The sequence below is a fragment of the Periplaneta americana genome, chromosome 11, assembly GCF_040183065.1.
Source record: "Periplaneta americana isolate PAMFEO1 chromosome 11, P.americana_PAMFEO1_priV1, whole genome shotgun sequence".
Lineage (NCBI taxonomy): Eukaryota > Metazoa > Arthropoda > Insecta > Blattodea > Blattidae > Periplaneta > Periplaneta americana.
The window spans coordinates 177,277,519-177,298,620 of NC_091127.1; the positions used below are offsets into that span (position 1 = coordinate 177,277,519).

Genomic DNA, 21,102 nt, shown 5'->3' on the forward strand with positions numbered 1-21,102 from the left:
TGTTCCCTTCGAAAGCAAATTTATCATTTTTGTAGCATATTCTAATACCAGTATACTTATATTCTAAAATAGAATTAATTTATTAATTATAATACTTTTGTAATTATATGTTTTGTAGCCAATCACAAGTAACTTATAACAAATTCTGTGCATTGTTGATTCATTCCTTGCCTGTTATCAGTTAGTTGTTTGAAATCCTTCTTATGTGGTACACGCTAGTAGTTGTCCATATCGCTGCTAAATAGTGCCCATTATAAATAATGGAAAACTGGCTTTGATCTGGGTCTTTGAAAAGAAAGGAACATGATGATACGCTTCATTTAGGCAGTGCTAATAGTTCATAAGCCGTGCGTGAATAAGTATATCAATTATAGTGTCATTAAAGAAATATCTAGTCCTAGTGGTAGCTATTCAAAGAAAAAATACTTTCGTAAATATGACAAGAGTTATTTGGAACTTGGATTTACTTGGCGTGGCAATAAGAGTGAACCAAAACCTCGGTGCTTTGTTTGTTACGAAGTGCTTTCAAAGGAGAGTATGAAACCCGCGAAATTGAAACGACACTTAAGAGACGAAACATGCAAGTGTGTAAAGTAAACCTGTCGGATTTTAAAATAGGCGAAGCCTAAAATTTCTTATATCGTCATCTGGAAAAACAAATAAGTACATAAATGCAGAAACATGCCCGATTTTCAACAAGTAAAGAAGCAATTTAGTACGTTCTATTATTGGTGTACGACGTACAGTACGCGCCCATTTCAATGTGCAGACTGGGTGTCGGCATAACTATTAAGAAAGTCATCAATACATGAAAAGATTCGATACTTTAGTCCTCTGTTATGAATTCGGGTGGTCCCTGGCTGGGTTACAGGCGCGGCGCCAGATGTGCAGGGAAACGCCACGTTCATAGTGCTTTAAATCCCTCTTTTGTTGTTGAGAGTAGAGTGGAAAGTGGGTAGACGGGTAAGGTAAGAAATTTCATAAAATATTAGTACTGGGAGAAAAGTTGAAAGGCGATTGCCGTGTGTAATTTCCAAAGTCTGAGATTTTCAGTTATAGTGTGATACGCAATTCGTTTGGATTTTATTGTTTCTTCTGTCTATTTTGAAGGACCATAAGGACAGAACTCGAGGACCACAAGTGGTCCGCGGACCATAGTTTGAGAAACGCTGATTTAAGATGTCCACTATGTTTCAAATGTTCAGCTAGTCGCACATTACTTGGTTTCGTTCATCAAGTAACGCACAGCTCGCCAATGGTGTCAGTAGTCGAACCTCTGCTGCTTCATTTCTTACTGCCTGCGCCTGTCTTGATGTCAATACCATAACTGTATTTCCTGAAATTTAATTTCATCAACTTAGTTACTATATCTTTCAAAGAGCTAGTTCAGGACTTACCTACTTACTCATAAAAGGCTTTTAGAGAAGACGAGGTTCATTGCCGCCCTCACATAAGCCCGCCATGAATCCAGTCCCTAACATCATAATCCACCTCCTCAAATACATTTAAAATTATCCTCCCATCTACGTTTCGTCCTCCCGAAAAGTATTTCAGGACTATGTAATTCAATTTTAGTTCTTATGTGGCCAACGTCTATGAAAACAAAGGAGTTTAAGTCATGGAGACTGGAGAAATGTCTCAGTAACATCGAGTTATTCCTGCTAAAACTAAAACATCTTTGAGTAGCGAATGCAAAATTTCCTCGTTACATCTTTTCTCTGAACCTTTAAAAGGTTGTTTCTTATTTTTGGTTTACAAGGACAATATTTGAGTTTTCTAGAGCAGCGTTTCTCAAACTATGGTCAGCGGACCACCTGTGGTTCCCTTGTGGTCCTTCAAAAAATAAAATAAAATAAAATTCGAACGAATTGCGTATCACACTATAGCTTAAAATCTCAGAGTTTGGAAATGACACATGGCAATCGAATTTCACTTTTTCTCCCAGTACAGACATTTTATGAAATTTAGTACTCTATCCGTCTATCGACTTCCCACTCTACTCTCAGCAACAAAAGAGAGATTTAAAACACTATATACGTCGTATTTCTCGACATCTTTTCCCTGCACATCTGGCGCCGCGCCTGTAATCCAGCCAGGGACCACCCGAATTCATAACAGAGGACCAAAGTACCGAACCTTAATTCAATTTTAAAATATAAATATACTGGTAATAAAATATGCAACGAAAATGATAAATTTGTAACTTTGCTTTCGAAGGGAACAAGATTAAGGTGGTCCGCGGAACTGTTCTGACTTTAAAAAGTGGTCCCCACTTCAAAAAAAAAGTTTGAGAAACGCTGTTCTGGAGTCATAACTCACAATATAAAGAAAACTTACTCTTTAATATTCATAGACTTGTAAAAAAAGAAACGATTTTACTTAAAAACAGTCATTAATATTTAGAACTATAACAGATGGCTTATTTTAAATAATTCTGTCATACGGTAATTATTGATATACACGTTTTTGCTTAATTGCCAAAGAACAATTTTTTTAGATTTTGTAAGTTATGATTGTAAAGGACTCGTTTTTATTAAATTGTTTAAACGTAAATAAAATCCAAAGAGCGTCATATTAGTGGATTTTAGCTTACAATAATTTGTATTTACTGCATTGTCTAATTTCTTGCGATTTCATCGATGTATAAAATAAAAATCCTGACTGAAGCTGTCTTACTCGTCGTGTAATTTCTAGTTGTTCTCTCCAACTTCAACTTCTTCAAAATTTATTTTATTCTCGGTTTACTACATAGTTTTAGCCTATATTAATTACTAAGAGTTACGGAATTCCTTCATTTGATGAAACTCACCAGATCTTCTGGCGGCGAAGTTCATGAAATACGCTTTCCTAATCAAAGCAATATGTGCTGTAAATTTAATTTGTTCAATAAACTGGTAGCCTATATTGCAGAGAAGTTTCAATGCAGTAGACCAGGCATGTCAATTGATGCCCACAGGAGCAAGCGCGCGCTTTAGAGCCCAGGAGAGCCTGAGCGCTTTTCAGCGGAAAGGAAAGAGACAGACGAAAGAGGTGGTATATGCCGCTTGGTCGAGCTATATTCAGGGATGGCCAGCACTGATTCAATAGATAAAGGGAAGGGAACTTATTAAAACTGCATCCTTAATTTTTAGATTTGCCTGAGAAGTATAAGTGCATTGTAAGAATGTAAGTTTTAATTTTAATGCTCATTTTTCACAAGTTTGATTTTTTTTAATTCAAAAGAAATATTTTCTCAACTTTTCATATAGGAAAGTGAAATTTTCAGGTATAGGCCTATTTATTTACTGGCTTTACAGAATGTTTTCGTAAATCTAATATACCGTATATAGTATTACTGAAGATAGTGTATTGAAATTTTTGAAAATATTGGCATGGAAATTGTTTGTAAGGAAATGAATTAACAAAGCAACTACTGTTACATCATAAGCAAAAGATACGTGCCCATGTGTTGTAAAAATGTCAGTTCTATAGCTTCAGCAGATTTCGAGAAAATAATTTAATATTCTGATGATAGGAAGTTGCTCACAAATATCACCTTAAAAGCATAATGCGATAAGTGTTTTGTTATGTAACATTAGTTACACTTAAAACAGATACAGTACCTAGGTAACTTTGCTTTGTACTGTAATATTGTTTTGATTAGTTTATTAATTAAGTGAATATTCCTTCTTAACTCTCTATTATGTTATTAAGATTTACGACACAAGTACAATATTAAGAAATCAGTGTTAGTACTTTTGTTTTACAGACAATATAGATAATATTAAACAGAAAGAAGCCATATAAAAATAACGACATAAAATTTCACGTTCCGTTTGAAGTTTGTGCACCACTGTTTTCCTAATCCAACAGGCTGCTTATTCATATACACAGCCCTTCCTCTTTCCATACTTAGCGCCTGATGCCCGCGCACGACGTCAAGGTCAGAAAAATGCGCTTGCTTTGACATCACTGGGTTAATCTGTTGATGTGAGTATTCATTCTGTAGTTAGAGCTTATCTCTTAGCAATTCCATGGAAATAAGGAATACTTTGTGGTAGAGGCACGTGATTTCTGGAGCGGACCTCGACGAAATTGCATGCATTCTGATATTTACGTTTAAATTTCCTTCGTGCTATTCCTTAATAACGTGGTGACGTAAGCGCTCTCTTGAAATATATAATTCATACTATGAAATCTCCGTTCAAGTCTTAAACGCACATTAAAGGGAAATTTGAAATAGAAATGAGCCGCGCAATCATGGACATCGACGATTTGTCTTTATAATGGTGAGTGAACCTTTGAATTTCTGAGCTCTCATGTTTTGAACATATTATTTTTTTATATACAGCTAGTTCAACATAATGCACGAAATGTTTTAGATGTCCTTGGAACTGATACTGGAATTTCTTCGTATTTAATGCTTTCGAAGTACGAGTTTGGTTATAGCTTATGCTTAACCTAGAAATTTACTATAACAAATAAATGTTTTGTTCTCTTAGGAAGAAATAAAATAGTAATATACGTTACAAGAGCGGTATGTTGACGTTTTCATGGTCGAGGAAAAGATTGAAAAAGCGAAACGTAGTTGAGCTTTTTTTAATTTCCGAGAACATGAAAACAAACATACCGCTCGTGTATCGTACATTATTTTGTGCGAAGATCGTTTATTACATACCTGAAAGACGAATTTCTAATTAGTTGCAATGAAATCTCCATGTTGGTTTCTGTTTAATGACGGCAACTTCGGAAAACCAAAATATCTTTCTTCAACATTGTTGCTATAAAATGTTTTCTGTGTTTACTATACTCCAGCAGGCCGTGATATACGTCTGTCTTCCCCCCCCCCGTCTATAAATGCGAACTTAAAACAAACGGTAAGGTTATGTAATGATTTATTTTTCATTTTAATATTTTAACAATATTATTTATATAACATATTGCAGTAATAACATCGGCATTTGGAATCTTGTTGATTTTTTCACGGCTTCCTTAATGTTACTTGTATCAGGAATGCAATAAGTTTCGTGGAGTAGTAGACTTTACTTAATTTTTGCAAATATTTAAAAACAATAATTAACATTGCAATTTAGGTGAAATTGCAGTGGTAAGTTTCCAATTTATAATTATTACTATGTTAAACGTCTCTAAAAATAATATGTTAAAAGCCTAAAGCAGTAAAATGAATGTCGCGCTTAAGCGGTAAGAAGAGGGAAATTGTTATGTGTGTTACGTTGGGAATACTGAATGTGGTATTTCACACTTACTGCGTATTGGTTCTGTGCGGAAAACAAGCAAATACGCAAGATCTCGCACAAAATAATGTTACATGTTCATACAAAATTAGGGTTACTAAAAAGGGCTTTATAGTGGCTGGAGCCAGGTTATTATGTAAGCAAAGTAAATTCAGTAATCTATCCACATACATTTACGGTCTACGAAATTTAAAAAAAGCTACAGAGTTCAATGTAAACTGTCCGACATCATAGGGTAACTTATAATACGAGCGCCTCCAAGTTCATATCATGTCTGAAGGCGAAACTTCATGCTATTGGCGATGCGGTGTAACATATCAGCCGTGGTTTCACGACATTTTTCCTTGATCCGTGTTCGTAGATGTTGCAGATCACGAATCTTCTCTTCGTACACCTTTTCCTTCAGATAATCCCATAAGGCAAAATCAAGAGAATTTAAGTCTGGCGACCTTGGAGACCATTTTCTGGGTCTTCTGCGTCCTATCCACCGATTACGGAAGTACTCGTCGAGTCAACTCCGCACACTACAAATTTTATGATATCGCCTAAGATACGGGACATTCTGTGTAATAAGTTAAGTAACCTGTGTGGAGGAAGAGTTCACAGCATATCTACAGCTTATTTAACTGGTGTAGAAATTGATTCTAGGAAAGTCCCAATAGTAATATGCGTTACAAGAGCGGTATGTTGAAGTTTTCATGTTCGAGGAAAAGTTTGAAAAAGCGAAACGTAGTTGAGCTTTTTTAATTTCCGAGAATTAAAAGAAAACATACCGCTCATGTATCGTACATTATTTTGTGCGAAGATCGTTTATTACATACCTGAAAGAGGAATTTCTAATTAGTTGCAATGAAATCTCCATCTTGGTTTCTGTTCAATGACGGCAAATTTGCAAAACAAAAATATCTATCTTCAACATTGTTGCTTTAAAATGTTTTCTGTGTTTACTATACTCCAGCAGGCCGTGATATACGTCAGTCTTCCCCCCCCCCCAGTCTATAAATGCGAACTTAAAACAAACGGTAAGGTTATGTAATGATTTATTTTTCATTTTAATATTTTAACAATATTATTTATATAATATATTGCAGTAATAACACCGGCATCTGGAATCTTGTTGATTTTTTCACGGCTTCCTTAATGTTACTTGCATCAGAAATCCAGTAACTTTAGTGGAGTTGTAGAGTTTACTTAAGTTTTGCAAATATTTAAAAACAATAATTAACAGTGCAATTTAGGTGAAATTGCAGTGGTAAGTTTCCAATGTATAATTATTACTATATTGAACGTCTCTAAAAATAATATGTTAAAAGCCTAAAGCAGTAAAATCAATATGTCACTTAAGCGGTAAGAAGAGGGGAAATTGTTATGTGTGTTAGGTTGGGCATACTGAATGTGGAATTTTAGACTTTCCGCGGATTGGTTTTGTGCGGAAACCAAGCAAATACGCACGATCTCGCACAAAATTCAATATGAGCCAACATAAGAGAAAATAGCCTTACCTGAACAGGCGGTAACTCCACAGCAGGTGTACGAAATTTACAAAGTAACACAGTTCAATAATAATAATAATAATAATAATAATAATAATAATAATAATAATAATAATCCGTGGCGCTACAGCCTTTAAGGGCCCAGACCGACCAGTCGGCTGCAGGGGCCTGTTTCTCAAAACTCATGGACTAGTAATACTAGTCTGTACAGTAGTAATATTAGTTTATTTTACAAGTCTGTGTTTCTAGAAACTACAAGGGTAAAGTAGTAGTTACCAGTTCACAGACTAGTAATATTGGTCGATTTCACCAGTTCATAAGTGATTCTGTTTCTCAAAATGCTAATCTAGTTGATTACACTAGTATTCAACAGGAATATTCCTACAAGACTCTAAAGACTGGTGATTTCTATATTATCAGTTACCAGTGACAACCTTTCTCAGATAAAACAAAATATTGTAGTTATTTTCTTTTAATATCTGGTTTGGTGATTCCGAATGAAGTCATGAAGAAGTTGTGAGAAGAGCTAAAACTATATCGAGAAAGAACAATTATTATTCCTTTACGGGTGCATTGTTTAAATAATAATGAACGGTTTAGGTAAAATGCTGAAAAGCTTGAAAAGTTGTTAAATATAGTGGGACCTGCCATAACAAGACAAAAAAATAGAAGTCTTGCATTATCAGCAAAGCTTCAAATACAAATTGCTCTACAAATCGGGATGTTGATTATTTTCCAATGCCATCTAGTCTTTCTGTCGTAGACCAACAACACTTGCAGAATTTTTTCCTAATAATCTAATACCAATTCATCAACTAATTTTTACTAGCTTTTCTCCTCCACTGCCAGTTCTTCTGACATTGTCAACTTTAGCCTACAAATTAAATATATAACGACAATAATTTATGAATAGATCAAATGTAAAACAAAAAAAAATAGCGAATTTTTCATCAAGTCATAAGTGGCATTCATGTCGGCAGTAGATCCACTAGCTACATCATATGTTCAAATTACGATACTGTGAACTTGAATTGGTACTTATCAAAATTGCTTTCTTAATGTTGGGCCAGTAAGTGTCCCTAACGTATGCATAATCTTTGTTCTGAGGTATCAGTTCCATAGCCCCACACATTACAACACTTTTTGTCCATTCGTTTACTTCATCATTTTTTGTTAACATGCTTGAAAAAGCACCGAATAATAATCCTTTGATTCATTAATCATATCGAGTATAGTTAATTTGCTTTCAACTGATGGAATTTTAACCGAAAAGAGAAATCGAAACCAAAACACAAACAACTTAGCCTTCTAACCTCAAATAACAATACCTACCAATGGCTATAAACAAATGAGCTCAATCAGCTGACTAGTGAAACAGATCATGTAACTAGTGAAAAATTGTCACAAGTTACTAGACTGGTAAAATAGTTTGAGAAACAGAATCTACTAGAGCTGGTGAAATATACTCTGGTAACTAGTAACTGGTGAACTACTAAACTAGTATTTTTGAGAAACAGGCCCCTGGTCTCACGTCCACATGTCGAAGCAGAGGTGGACGATCATCCAACCAGAATGGCGGTATCGTGTAGTTAGCACGATGATCCCAAGTGAATAATAAGACGAAATAACCTGAACAGGCAATGACTGCGCAGCAGGTCTACAATTTATCTGACTGATCGACTCAAAAGAGAGAAACTGAAGTGACTGGCGTGTATGGTCGAACCGGCCAGGTAGGTTCGCTTTGAGACATTGGAAGTCAAGGAGAGGAGAGTAGGGATGGAAAGTGACCAATCAAGGAGAACGCCCGCGCGCCCTTCGAATTTGAGGCTAACGAATATCATAAAAAAAAAACTTGTGAAAACGTCATATATTACTTCTTCTGGGGTGTTGTAATAAATCTATTTTCTAAGCCGTAACAAGGAACAGAAGACATTTAACTGACGAATTCTTGACATTTCACAGTTCTGTGTAATCTATACTAATAATAAATCTGTAGCCGAAATTTTTCTGGTAATTTTCGATTTTCCAAAAATAATTGGTCCTAACATATATAATTAATCACCCTGAAACCGAAAATCGCTTTTTTGAAATTTTTGTTTGTATGTCTGTCTGTCTGTCTGTATGTTTGTTACCTTTTCACGCGATAATGACTGAACGGATTTCGATGAAAATTGGAATATAAATTAAGTTCGTTGTAACTTAGTTTTTAGGCTATATGGCATTCAAAGTACTTTATTTAAAAGGGGTGTTATAAGGGGGCCTGAATTAAATAAATCGAAATATCTCACTTATTATTGATTTGTGTGAAAAATGTTACATAACAAAAGTTTCTTTAAAAATCATTTCCTATAAGTTTTATTCCTTGAAAAATTTTGATAGGACTGATATTTAATGAGATAAATGAGTTTTAAAATTAAAATAACTGCCATCTAAGGCCGTGTAATGAATTAAAAAACAAATGACTTCGTCTATAAGGGGCCTTGGACAGCAACAATCGAAAGCTATGAAAGATAGCCTACAGATAATGTTTCTGTATTTGTATGAAGTAATATCGGAAGCTAAATTAACCGATCTGTATAATTAATTATTAATTCACCATTGGAAAGTGTAGTTTCTCTAGATGGACATAATGCTATAATGTTATTACAGTAACTTCTGAGTGAATCGAGGACAGGTAAGATTAAAAGTAGCTTCTTATGCACAGAAAACTTGATAGGCTATTCTGTACATTCGTTTCCTGTATTTCCTAAAATAATTTTTATGACCAAATGAGTGGTCTCTGGATCAAAATGATCGCATTTTAATTTTTTAATACAATTTAAATTAAGTAACATATTAAACGATTTATCCTTCTATCAAACATGAATGTTCCCTGGATCAAATGTCCTATTTTAATTATGTAATTACTTTATATTTATTTCTAACGGGTGCAGCGGAGCGCACGGGTACGGCTAGTTATTAATATAATAATTCTCCTATATTTATTACGTTATTAAATGGTAACCATAATGCATTGTAAAATATGTTATAAGTTTTGAGGTGTAAAGTGCGGACTTGCCGAGAATATGATACGCGTTAGGTATAACGATGGACTGTATTTTGTTCCAGGTTAAGTATTACTGTATCGGAGGAGTGCGTGCATGCAGCAAGCGAAGTACTTCTGTCTGCTCACGCGAATCCTGTTTGGTCAAGTTGGACAGAACAAAACAAAGACTATTCTTTAACAATTTCACTGTTATTTACAATTTATATTATTTAAACTGTGTACACTAGAATACGCTATTTTTACTATTTACACTATGATAAAGAACGTAGGCTTACATTGATCAAACATTATTTACACTACTAGCCGTACCCGTGCGCTCCGCTGCACCCGTTAGAAATAAATATAAAGTAATTACATAATTAAAATAGGACATTTGATCCAGGGAACATTCGTGTTTGATAGAAGGATAAATCGTTTAATATGTTACTTAATTTAAATTGTATTTAAAATATTAAAATGCGATCATTTTGATCCAGAGACCACTCATTTGGTGCAATGACAATTCCTTTAACATGTTTCTTAATTGTTATTACCAATTATTTTTGGAATAGCGAAAATTAACAGAAAAATTTTGGCTACAGATTTATTATTATATTATATTATATTATATTATATTATATTATATTATATTATATTATATTATATTATATTATATTATATTATATTATATTATATTATATTATATTATGTAAAAAGTGTGTTGATAACGGATGTATTCGAATTAGAAAGTTTTTAATTTGTTGTGGGAGCTCTTGAATCTCAGGAGGAACAACTTTTACAACAGCGCAACATAATCTGCTTGGCTCATTACCCAATTTTTTTGCATTGCATTTATTGCATGTATATTTTATGTATTTTAACACGATTCAATTGTGCATAGTTAAAATTTGAATTATAAAATAATGGATTGCTAAGCTAACATACTATTACTGCATACTAAATCAATACACTCTCGTTGTTCGTTAATTCTCTGACATAAAAATGAATATGTTCATAAACATTATTTTAAGAAATACAGGAAACGAATATACAGAATAACATATCAAGTTTTCTGTGCATAAGAAGCTATTTTAATCTTACCTGTCCTCAATTCACTCAGAAGTTACTGTAATAACATTATAGCATTATGTCTATATAGAGAAACTACACTTTCCAATGGTGAAATAATAATTAATTATACAAATCGGTTAATTTAGCTTTCGGTTGTTGCTGTCCAAGGCCCCTTAATTCAGGCCCCCTTATAAGCTCCCTTTTAAATAATGTATTTTGAATGCCATATAGCCTAAAATGTAAGTTACAACGAACTTAATTTATATTCCAATTTTCATCGAAATCCGTTCAGCCATTATCGCGTGAAAAGGTAACAAACATACAGACAGACAGACAGACATACAAACAAAAATTTCAAAAAAGCGATTTTTGGTTTCAGGGTGGTTAATTATATATGTTGGGACCAATTATTTTTGGAAAATCGAAAATTACCAGAAAAATTTCGGCTACAGATTTATTATTAGTATAGATTATGTACAGTAGTGTAATGCAAGGTACAAGGTGGGCCTGGAATATTACCTATTTTAAGTTGGTCCCAAAAGTATACATGACGTTATCGTTATGTGAAAACTCTATCATTTTGGGAAGAAGAAGAATACGTACAGTATTTCATAAGAAATGCCCTGATTGTCAACAAGACCACGATACAGAACTACAATTAACGCAATTAGCGGGGGACGCATTTTAAACGAGGAACGGTTACGTCTTGTGGCAACGTAGGGAAAGTTAGCAGAAATCGCAGTCCTCGTCGTGGTTGATTTGTACCTGTATACTTTAAAACTGAAAATCAATATTAGAAGATAATTGAAGACCTCCCTCGAATAAGGATGTCACCAACAAATCTATAATACACGTGGCAAGATGAAGGAAAATAATTTCAGGGTCATATTTCGTGAAGTCTATATTTACTGGCAGAACCATTGATTAATCAACGATACAAGTTTATTCAGCTATTGAATGCATTCGTTTATTGTTATGAAGAATGCTTCAAAGTTAATTTTTCCACCGAAGTCACATATTTCATTAATTTGATGTTACAGCCTTTTTTCGAGGGAGATCTTCAATTTCTCTCGCAAGCTTTCGAAAGCTTCTTTGTGTAAATTCGAATTTTGGACTTTTTAAGGAATTGCCAGTTGCGTCGGAAGACAAAATTTCCTGCAGCTTGTGTGAAATGAGCTGAATTCTGTTTTAATGCAGTTGAAGTGCTCATAGGTGAAGGGATTTTCTCGTGATATTTTGGCAAATGTATGAGACCGGTACCCATCCAGCATAGCGATGAATTTGAAGAGCTACAGTGAGTAGCGAAATTCGGTTCCGTACGCCAGTTATAAGTGCTTGGGGGGGGGGGATCATGCTAACCACTCGTTACTTTCATATCGGTTGGATGATAGTTCACATCTGCTGGTGCATGTAGGAGTGAGGCCGGCAGTCGGCTGGTCGGCCTTGGCCCTCCATGGGCTGTAATTTAATCATTTTAAGAAAAGTCTAACCTTTTCTGCTTTACTACCGCAGTCGAGCGACGGTTTGCTTGCTAATTGTGTCGTAGCTTAGAAATGGCACGGTAGTAAGTAAAGAAATCATACTAACCTTTTTTCACAAAGCTCGCTTAGTGTTTACACGGAATTTACATTATTACGATGCTTAAATAATTGAGATATACAGGGTTAGTTAAAAGTCCCGCACCATCTAAATAACTTTTGAAGCATATGGTTCAGTGATATGAAACTTGGTGTGTGAGGATAACCATATGCTAAGAATTCAATAATGGTATTACCGAGTTTTTTCTACTTCCGGTTTAACCGAAAGTAACTCCAACACTCTTATTTTAAATGGAACACCCAATATATATTGAATAAAGCTCATTAAGAGCTTTTAAAAAAGTACCCACACTTGATACTTCTGTACAAATTCAGTGTTACTAAATAAAAATGTAAGTGGTGCAAGATATTCCTAAAGCCTGGTTAAATCATTCCTTAAATGGTTTCTATGATCGAGTGACACATTGTAAAGCAGCTGAGGGCTGTCAATTTGAACACATAATTTAGAAGGTGAGCTAGCTTTGTTTTGTTTTTGTTAAGGAAGGAGTATTTTATTATTTTAATATTCGATACACTTTTCTGTTTTGTTGACTTAGCAACACTGAATTTGTACAGATGTATCAAGTGTGGGTACTTTTTGGAAAGCTTTTAATGAGCACTATTCAAAAATAAAAAAATATATATATTGGTGTTCCATTTAAAATAAGAGAGTTGGAGTTACTTCCGGTTAAACCGGAAGTAGAAAAAACTCGGTAATACCATTATTGAGTTCTTAGCATATGGTTATCCTCACACACCAAGTTTCATATCATTGAACCGTATGCTTCAAAAGTTATTAAGGTGGTGCGTTTATTATTTTAATATTCGATACACTTTTCTGTTTTCTTGACTTAGCAACACTGAATTTGTACAGAAGTATCAAGTGTGGGTAATTTTTGAACAGCTCTTAATGAGTACTATTCAAAAATAAAATAATATATTGGGTGTTCCATTTAAAATAAGAGAGTTGGAGTTACTTCCGGTTAAACCGGAAGTATAAAAAACTCGGTAATACCATTATTGAGTTCTTAGCATATGGTTATCCTCATATACCAAGTTTCACATAACTGAACCACATGCTTCAAAAGTTATTTAGGTGGTGCTTTTATTATTTTAATATTCGATACACTTTTCTGTTTGCTTGACTTAGTAACACTGAATTTGTACAGAAGTATCAAGTGTGGGTAATTTTTGAAAAGCTCTTAATGAGTACTATTCAAAAATAAAATAATATATTGGGTGTCCCATTTAAAATAAAAGAAAAAAACTCGGTAATACCATTATTGAGTTCTTAGCATATGGTTATCCTCACATACCAAATTTCATATCACTGAACCGTATGCTTCAAAAGTTATTTAGGTGGTGCGGGACTTTTAACTAACCCTGTAAGTTATATCCATGTATGGGACTTTATTGTTACAGTATAAGAAGGGTCGAGTTAAATATGACATGGTAGTATAGTAGTATATATTTATTTAACGTGGTAGAGATAAGGGCATGAGGCATTTTCCAAGGGATTACAACTACAATATTAAGAATATAATTACAAATAGTCACGGACAATTACTGCGCTGTGACTTTGGTATAGTCTACTGACAAGGACTGCGTCATTCAGTTCGTCTGTATGCAGTGAAGTTAGTGTACCACATTCTGCATGCGTGTGATTGGCCGGTGTACGAAGGTAACGACCCCCATGACACAAGTGACTTGAAAATAGCAGATTACTACGTCTGGTTGACGCAGATTTCATTTGGCTAAATATCAACATGACGATGGTTGACTGCCAGAATAGTACTCGTAGCACTCAAAGAAAATGTGCGTTGCGGAACATTTTCTGAAGATATTACCACATGTGAGTTGCGGTTTTGTTGTTCTCGTATCTTCAGAATGTGTTCGGTCCCATTCCCAGTGAATCACATCAAACAGCAGTTCCTCTGGTGCTCTTGTGACTGACGTGAGTGATGATGTGTTTAAGGTGATGACATCTGTCTTCCTAGTAGGCGTGAAAACGGAGTGTTCAGGATCGCAACCGCCCACATTTTTGGTGTCTTATATATACTGCTTAAATTACACAGAATTTAATAAACTGCATGTAGCTTATACGTCAACATAAATACGTGCTTCTTCAAATTACGAACGGCATGTTAACGTCGTGTAAGTGTTGTTAACCTAACACTAATGTGAAGTGGAACGCATACACTGTCCGATAAATGTGCTAAATTAAGTAATTTCTGTTAAATAAGAGGAAACCTAGTTATGAAATTCTCTAGAAATTGGCACGGCAACGTGGTCATGTAAAACATAACATATCCTAAACATCTGCCACGACACGTAATATTCGCAGACCCCAGAAAAATATATATTTAGCATTGTCACGAGATGGCAGCACTAATACACGACAACCCACTGTAGTGCTCGCTCAGCTGGGTGCAAACTGAAGCCTATTTTCTCTTGTGATGACAGTGACCTGATTACGCGTCTCCTCTATGGTAAATACAGCACGCGTCGTCATTTGTTTCATTTTTAACTGTTACAAGTTTGTCTTCCTCTTTCATCATATTTGCAACACATGAGTACAAAATGGTTTTTCGTTTTTTGTTCCTCGCATGTCTTTTTCCTTTTCGTTCCACACGTCCTGTCATTCGCTCAGTCTCTCTTCCGTTTCTAGTATTCTTTTGTTACTGCCTTATTTCCTTATTTCTTTTATTTATCCATGTTTCCTCATTCTTTCTCTCTCTCTATTATTCTAGCAAACCACATTATGAGAATGTCTGTTTTCTTACTGATTAGTTATATTGCCTTAACATTTTATTTATTTATTTATTTATTTATTTATTTATTTATTTATTTATTTATTTATTTATTTATTTATTTATTTATTCATTTATTTCATTCATTCATCTTATTTGGATTGTAGTTTTCGGCTTAAGGGGAGAGGATGATATTTTTTGGTGAAAAATTAGTAAATTTTCAAAACAGAATCTTTAAAATACTCTGTGATATGTGTGGAATGCATAGCATAACATTTTGTGGGTATTTGTGCCCTTATCAGATGTTGAGACGTCATTTTTAAACTTCCTGCGTTATGGATTTTTAAATCACTCGCCCACTTTTATTGTTTCCGGTAAATTAAATTTTCAAAAATTTTTTTTCTTTAAAATACGCTTTCATATGTGTGGAATGCATAGCATAACATTTTGTGGGTATTTGTGCCCTTATCGGATGTTGAGTCGCCATTTTTAAACTTCCTGCGTTATGGATTTTTAAATCACTCGCCCACTTTTATTGTTTCCGGTAAATTAAATTTTCAAATTTTTTTTCTTTAAAATACGCTTTCATATGTGTGGAATGCATAGCATAACATTTTGTGGGTATTTGTGCCCTTATCGGATGTTGAGTCACCATTTTTAAACTTCCTGCGTTATGGATTTTTAAATCACTCGCCCACTTTTATTGTTTCCGGTAAATTAAATTTTCAATTTTTTTTTCTTTAAAATACCCTTTCATATGTGTGGAATGCGTAGCATAACATTTTGTGGGTATTTGTGCACATATCGGATGTTGAGTCGCCATTTTTAAACTTCCTGCGTTATGGATTTTTAAATCACTCGCCCACTTTTATTGTTTCCGGTAAATTAAATTTTATAAATTTTTTTTCTTTAAAATACCCTTTGATATGTGTGGAATGTATAGCATAACATTTTGTGGGCATTTGTGCCCTTATCAGATGTTGAGTCGCAATTTTTAAACTTCCTGCGTTATGGATTTTAAATCACTCGCCCACTTTTATTTTTGTTTCCGGTAAATTAAATTTTCAATTTTTTTTTCTTTAAAATACCCTTTCATATGTGTGGAATGCATTGAATAACATTCTGTGGGTATTTGTGCCCTTATCGGATGTTGAGACGTCATTTTTAAACTTCCTGCGCTATGGATTTTTAAATCACACGCCCGCTTTTATCGGTTTCCAGTAACTTCATTTTTTTTGCTACATTGCCAGACAAAAATGGATATAATTTGTGAACTATTAAAGATACATGCATGAAATTTAGGACACACATTCTTTAGACTATTAGGAAACTTTTCTCTGTAACAGAATTTTGTTAATTGGTTTCATTTTAAAAATACGTCCGTTTGTTTGCAAGAAAGGAAATCAGAAAATTGTTATTAAATTCTAATTGTTTATTTTACAAACGTAGGGACCAATATCAAAATTCTGTTACAGAGAGTTTGTAGAACATGCTTTTGCAAATAAATTGCAAAAAACTGTTTGAATCTATCTTTAAAAACGGTTTAGATATATCGGTTTTAGTACAATCCTGCATTGGGTATATTTTTTTTTTTTCAAATTTGGGCTCCCAAATAATTTTTTTTTCAAAATAGTTTTATTTGGTTGAGTTTCCACAGCTATGAGCTCTCTACATACAAAAAAATAAATATTTTACACCAAATAGGAAAAAAGTTAAAAAAAATACCATCCTCTCCCCTTAAGATTCGAAGCCCGTATTATTTGCTTTCAAGCCATGTTATGCTGTTTTAACTTTTGTAGTGTAATAATTGCAACAAATGTCAATTAAATCTCCACAATATACAATAAAAGATAAGACGTAGGAAAACATGTAAGAGATACAAATTGTCATGAATGGTGTTACCATTATTTTTTCGCTTTTTTTCTTCACCTTTTAATGACAATCACATATTCACTTTGGACATGATAAATCATTAAGCCCAGCTTTCGTCTGACGTGATCATATGTTCATATCGATTGTAACTGAAATAGTTTTAATTAATTGAACATGAAATATCCAAATAAATAACCGAGATTTCCCATAGTTAAGAAATATTTTTTTGTTAAGTTTATTTATACACACTTTAGCATTGTGGTCATATAGCGAGTTTAGAATCTGTGGATATATCAGTAGACCGTTTTCACTATAGTTGAGTTCTTGTTTCTAGTGTGTGTTATAGAGGGCTAGGTGTTCGTGTGACTGATTACAAATTTTTTATTACTGTTTACGATATATATGTTTTTTTCTCTGTCTCTTTTTTTTCTGTTTCTCTGTTTTCCCCTTTTCTTAAACTAGTACGTACACAACACCCATGCCCGAGGCGGGACTCGAACCCACAACCCTTCGGACCAAGCTATAGAGACATACCGTGCCCCTACCGTGATTAAGGCGGTGATGAATCATGGCATGTAAATTTCCAATCCGGCATTTGCATTTGCTTTTGCTTATATATATATACAAAATAATTTATTTATTTATTTACTTATTTATTTACTGAGTTATTTATTTATTTACTTATTTATTTACTTATTTATTTATTTACTTATTTATTTACTTCTTTATATATTTATTTATTTACTTATTTTTTTACTTATTTATTTACTTATTTATTTACTCATTTATTTATTTATTTACTTATTTATTTATTTACTTATTTATTTATTTACTTATTTATTTACTTATTTATTTACTTATTTATTTATTTACTTGTTTATTTACTTATTTATTTATTTACATACTTACTTACTTAGTTACTTACTTAGTTATTTATTTATTTATTTATTTATTTATTCATTTATTTATTTATTTATTTGTTTGTTTGTTTATTTATTTAATTGTTTATTTATTTATTTATTTATTTATTTATTTATTTATTTATTTATTTATTTAAACTTTTTCAGCGTCTCTGATACAAAAAAGTGGTTTTGGGATTGCCGTTTGTTTGTCTATCTATCTGTGTACAGCTGTCCCTCCTAATCTATTGGACTGGTTTTGTTCATATTCATTAGCCTATCTACTAATAAGTTTAACCGGGAGTGATGTACATTAAATATAGGCTAATCATCATTTTAGTTAAACTTAATGAGTCTTAACTTAATGAGTCTTGGTTTGAAATAAATCACATAATATCAATTTACTCGAAATTGGCTCTAATGATTTTCCGCTTAATGTTGCGTATTATATAAGATGAAATGATAATAGTACATTATGCAACGAGCCTATAATGGTAGTAATTAAGACGCGAGTATGTTTATGAAACGAGCGCAAGCGAGTTTCATAATTGTCATACGAGCGTCTTAATTACCATTATAGTCGAGTTTCATACGACTTTTTATGCTGGACCATATTTCTAACTTGAAATTATTCATAAGTATTCATATTATTCTTATCTAACTGACTAAGGAGCGGAACTGACCTTGTGCAATACCTCGTATGTGAAATGTGCGTAGACGCGAAAGTATTGATTTTTTCCTAGAAACAGATGTCGACATTGACCTAGACATTGAAAAACGAGTTGACAAATTGAATTTATTTGAATATTATTTACAATTAACGCTAATTATTATAGTAACAGAACTGACTTTATTTCAAATGTGGGTGATTTATTGATTTACTGTTGTCTTTCGATTGCATATCCGAGAATAAACGATACTTGCGCTTCCATATTGCTACAATGGTATTTTCTGATTGGTGGAACACCTGAAGTTTAATGAGGTCCATTAAAGGGCTGCTACCAGGTGTATAATTACTACATTTCGGCATGGTCGAGCATAAATAAATTTAAGTAACTGGTACGTCTCTAAAAATATCCATATGAGGGGTATTAATTACTGCTTATCAGTTTAAAAAGTACTTATGCCGCTCTTATTATAAATGTAATAGTTCATATCGCTGTTTACTCTGTATGTCCTACACAAGCCCTCTAACATAACGACCACTATTTCGTTATTTATTACACTACTATATTACATTTCTTCGACATACAGACATCTTATTCTTTACATGTGACATTTCAAGGATGCCAAGTTATGAAATAAGAATTACTCTGCAAAAACCTATGAAGAAAAGAACAAACCCGAAGGGCAGTTTCGCTTCGTGAATATGCGACTTAAGGTATATGTACACCTTTACATACAAACAATTTTGTTTTGCATAATTTTGCTCTGTAAAATATTTATACAATTGAGAATGGTACCAGAAAGAGAATGAAGTGAACAGATCCCTTGAAATTATGTCCAAATTGTTTATAACAATTATTTTGTTTATAATTTTGACATACAACTTGAAACATGATAGCTCATGCAGTTTTTAAGATAGAGCCACAGTTTCTTCACTGTTTTATAGCTAAAACTATTCTTTAGTCATACGATGAAAGGGTAATGGAACGGAGAAAAATTCTCTCCGGCGCCGGGATTTGAACCCGTTTGATGACGCAGAATATCTGCATGGAAATATCATATGTACTTCGGTACATTATAATAATATATACTATTCTTTAGTGCCTGACATAGAGCTATTTTTTATTTTCATTTACATTATTTAATTATTACCATATATGTAACTTATACTAATATTTTATGTTGCATAAATCATGTAAAAAATCCATAGATAATTATTAATTATATTGATGTTATTTTACTCATTGTCAGGCACTGGGGGACATTTCAAGCTTCAAAATGACACCAATATCTTCTTGGTATCACCATATTTGGCTGAGATATCATGTTTAAAAGAATTAAATATTCTAAAATTACTATTTACAGGAAATGAGCCACAAACTTTCAGAGCCTAGAAGACTCCATCATCATATGTCACCCCTTAAGCAGCTTCATGTCGGTCCAGTTTCAGCTTCTTTCTGCCTCTCAAATTCCCCCGCCTTGTTTTAACTTCAGGTGTTGAATGTTTTTTTGGCATTTTTGTCCTTATTTTCCATTGATGCCACAAATCCTGCGATGGTGTTTGTCCCACGGTTTATGCCCATCCTCCTCAGAATTTTAATTTCTACTTTTGGACTCTTATTTTTATGTTTTATGACTAATAGTAAAAGATTATAAATTACTTCATTATGTAAAAACGTGTTTTCAATCTAATGATCATGCCCAGATATCTATGCATCTAGTCGACCTGGTTGGCGAGTTGGTATAGCGCTGGCCTTCTATGCCCAAGGTTGCGGGTTCGATCCCGAGCCAGGTCGATGGCATTTAAGTGTGCTTAAATGCGACAGGCTCATGTCAGTACATTTACTGGCATGTAAAAGAACTCCTGCGGGACAAAATTCCGGCACATCCGGCGACGCTTATATAACCTCTGCAGTTGCGAGCGTCGTTAAATAAAACATAACATTAACATCTATGCATCTATTTTCGGACCAGAAAGAAGTTTATTTTGCAAGCAATGCTGGACGAGGGGATTGACAGCTACGAGGATCACTCCAAAAGTAATCCACAATATTTATTTAAAAATTAATTTTTATTCTACAGCTTTGCTATTTTCATAGAATGTAGATACATCCTTCAGGAACAATACAATTTGAATACAAGGGGGAAGGATGTATCTATGACCTCCATAAATTCCAAAGGTTTAGAATAAAAAAAACATTTTAAAAAATGTTGTGCATTACTTTTGGAGTGATCTTCGTAGAAGTAACCGTGGCTGATGACTCAGAATTTTGGAAGCTGGGACTTATCTGGAAAACCATAAGGCATAAATTGAAAATTCTTATATCAAATTAAAGGGGAAAATAATTCTCTATTAAAATAGTTATATTTTGAAAATTCTAATTTTTCATCATTTTTTGCGTTTTGTGGGTGTACATATACCTTAAGAATGGCATATGTCACCTTTACGGAATCAACACTTTCATGTGGGATAAAATTAATAATAAAATAATGGCAAATAATAAATGATGGCACA

The 21,102-nt window shown here is 33.5% G+C and overlaps 1 protein-coding gene across 5 annotated transcripts in view; it reads left to right on the plus strand.

Moving 5' to 3' along the window:
* Positions 1-21,102, plus strand: part of LOC138709638 (facilitated trehalose transporter Tret1-2 homolog) — a 614,214-nt gene that overhangs the window by 546,609 nt on the left and 46,503 nt on the right. The window contains exon 1 of one of the 5 annotated variants that reach the window (XM_069840552.1): positions 14,167-14,889. The exons of 3 other annotated variants lie outside the window; for them this stretch is intronic. The gene's annotated coding sequence lies outside the window, so the exon portion shown is untranslated. Of the gene's footprint in view, positions 1-14,166; positions 14,890-21,102 lie in introns of those variants that run through there. One more of the 5 variants, XM_069840553.1, reaches the window with a different exon arrangement.